Source organism: Ailuropoda melanoleuca, chromosome 1, assembly GCF_002007445.2.
Source record: "Ailuropoda melanoleuca isolate Jingjing chromosome 1, ASM200744v2, whole genome shotgun sequence".
Lineage (NCBI taxonomy): Eukaryota > Metazoa > Chordata > Mammalia > Carnivora > Ursidae > Ailuropoda > Ailuropoda melanoleuca.
The window spans coordinates 164,587,454-164,590,820 of record NC_048218.1 but is presented as its reverse complement, the minus strand read 5'-3'; positions in this window follow the sequence as shown (position 1 = coordinate 164,590,820).

The window sequence follows — 3,367 nt, the reverse complement described above, 5'->3', positions numbered from 1 at the left end:
AAAGGAAATACATGCTGAAGATTGTTTTTTGGAGATGGCCCCGCGCTGTGGAGCTCCTGAGAAAGAACAGTTCATGGGCAAACAGCCACCAGGGCCAATGTCATAGCCTTGCCCACTCGATCTCTTCAAGAACTGGCTTTCCAGGGTGGCCTTAGCACCCGTCAGGTCTTCCCCTGAGCCGGGTGGGCTCACTTCGGCTGTTGGATCTCCTGCAAAGCGAAGAGTCAGGCTCAGAGCAACGTCAAAAGCGAGGAGCTGCAGCTCTGCCTCCCCGGCTTCCCCAGATTTAGTCTAATCCTCAGATCTGCGACCACCCCCAACTACCCCGCCCCCCCTCATGCAAACATTCACTCTGCCAGTATATTCTGGGCAAGAGGGGCAGGAGCAGGCAAAGCTGGGAACAGTGCGAAGCCTTGGGGATTGGAGCACCCCCGCCTGCCTCTGCTGGGGAAGTAAAAGCATTCGCCACTCCAGACATTTTCTCTTTCCCTGGCATCAAAAGCCTTTCCCTTCATCCATCTTCACTGAAGCACCCCCACACACCCTCTTCCAGGTTGTGTGTCCCTCCTGGCACCCCGCATCGGTACAGCCCTCTGAACTGCCCTGCCGATCGCTTTGAGAGAGCCTTCCTCCCCCCTAGCCTTTCCTGGAAAATTTGCCTTTGTCTCCCACAGACACCCATGGCATCCAGACCTGCTGGTACCCTCTCGGCTTGGCTCTCAAGGACATGGGAGGCATCGATCATGCAGAACAGCATATCTCCCCATACTGACCTTTCTGCTGGGATCCCCTCTCCCTGGCACCTAGGGGAAAACTGATCTAATTAGGAGAGGGGCTGCATGCAGCTGGGGGAGGCAGCCTGGCGTCCCCCGCAGGCGGGCCACCGTAGCCGGTCTGCTCAGGCACAAGCTGAAGTTGACTGCCAAAACTGCTATAAAACCCCAGGTCTGTCTAGAACTGTTTTCGGTTCTCCTAGACGCCCCCGGGTTCAATTATAGTCTTAAAAGCCCTAATACAAGTGCAAGAATTTGTTTGCCTTCACCCAGGGGCGGGGCAAGCCCCGAAATGGTGGCGCCTTTGTTATGGCAAAGTCACTGAAACCCCTCAAGCATTCCTTTTGTTCGAGGGTCGGGGTGGCGGGGACTGGGTGGGCTGCTGGGAGATAGCTTGGGAAAGCCATAATCAATCCAGGGAACAGCTCAGATACTACTGTTCACAGACCTCTCCTTTTCCCTTTTATATTCTGTCCCCAAGAAAGAGATGCTGTGGAGAAATAAATATTTTGCCTTGTTGGTCGCTGCTGGAAATCGAAGTTTTTTCGCTGCAGGGCAATCCCGTAACAGTAATTCCCAGCTTTAGGAGGTCTCAGGCTGCCCTTCCCCAACAACCTTCCTGCCCACAAGACCTTCTCCCACACCACTGCTATCCTCTGCACAAGCCACAGTGGACAAAAATGTCAGGCTGAAGATGCACAAGTAATTTCAAGTTCAACTCTCAGGGATTCAAGGGGTATGCAAGTTCTTGCAGCAAATCCTGAATAAAGAGTTCATTAAACCAATGTGCCCCGAGTAGGTTGATTTTTGATAAACAACCCTTGTAAAGGAAGGGGGTAGGAGCCACATAAACATTAATGCTAATAAATTAGTTTACTCCACTGCAGAGTAATTACTTGATATTGATATTTACAGCTGGTATTCAAATGCAATGGCGGGCCGTCGTTTGGAGAAAATACATAATGAGAATAGTTCTTTTCCAGCGCAATACATGATTAGATTTGTTATTGAGTCAGTTACAGTCAACTCAGCAATAAATAAATAAATCGATGTTGACACTTAAATACCAAAGATCTTGGAGTTTGTACTCTAAATCTCCCCAAGATATATAAATACCTTCGGGTATTTCCTGGATGGGGAAAGGGAAAAGGTTATCCTTTTTCATTTTTCGACTTTCCTTCAGCGACATCCAGCTCCTTCCAAGAAGATAGGTGTGGGGAGGCCTCTGGGCCCCTCCCAGTCCCCGGTCCTGCCTGGATGCTCTATGCCCTCTTCTTTCATTTCTCCCAAACGTTGGTCATTCAGTCTTGCAGGATGGCAAGCCCGATTTTTCACCATCTTGATTTTTTTCTTTCCTCTTCCCTAGAAAGCTAGACTCCTACTAGCAGCTATGATCCCTGTCTCTACCTTTGGCTCAAACCTAGCCTTTTCAGGGAGTTCTTGTCACCCACGGTGCCGGGAGTTTGGGAAGCATGGCTCTTTTCTTTAGCATTGTGTTCCTTCTGTGGGATGAGTAGCAGAAAAGGCGCCGAGCCTTGAGTTTCTGCTTGCACATCACTGGCTCTCACGCTTTGCAAGGAAGGAGAGGAGGCGTGTTACCCCTTTCTCAGCCACAGCTCCCTGGCCCTAGCCTCCTTCCTCCTCGCTGCCCCCACTCTCCTTCAGCTCTGCAGCTCTGCCGGCAGCCTGGTGGGCCCCCGGAAGGTGCAGCATACCCAGGAAAAGGCTCCTCGGATGTCAGCGCCTCTAAGCAGCCCAAGGCTCGCCTCAACTGCATGGTTTCCCGAGTCCTCAGCTCCAGAAGACCAGGCAGGCGGGCGGACCCGTGCACAGTGGCGCAGCCCCCACGCCTCTGGCTCCGCCGAGCGACTCCGAACCCCCGCAGGCAGCGAGGAGAAGGGTTTCTTCAAGGGCAGGGGGTGGAGTGAGGAGGCCGGCAGGGAGGATGAAGTGGAGGTGGATCCCGGGTAAGACGAAGGCCCTTCCGGGACCTGCAGATGCCTGACAAACCGCGGGGGAAGCCGCCCTGGTTGTTGGCGGTTTAGGGACGGAAGGCACTAAAGCGCTTCGGAAGTGACCATGAATGCGAGCGTGTAATCAAGTCACCGTGCAAATCGGGCGAGCCACGAGGCAGGCACATCCACGGCTGCGAACCCTGGCCCCGAAGGGGTCCGGCCAGAATCGGAGACAGAGGTGGTTCCCAGAGCAAGCTTGTGGGAGGGGGATAGCGAAGGAGATGTGAACGCGAGCCTCCAGGAGAATAAATTCCAGGACCGCGCACGGGCCACGCAGCGACGAGCTCCCACCCGGCCACCCCCAGCCTGGGGCATCCCTCACCCGGGGAGTGATGGGTGGCAGGAGTTGAGCTTTCTCACCGCCCTCGGCGCACTTGAGGGCCAGGACCGTGCAGCTGAACACAAGCGAGTGGCCTGGGGCGCACCTCAGCCTCCCCGCGCGCCTGGAGGCCCCCCAGCCAACATGAGTTACACCGGCGATTACGTGCTTTCGGTGAGAACACCGAGTGACGATCTGTTGCTTCCCCTGAGGTGGCTACAAAGAAAGGAAGCCGGGGGGGGGGGGGGGGGGGAAAGGAA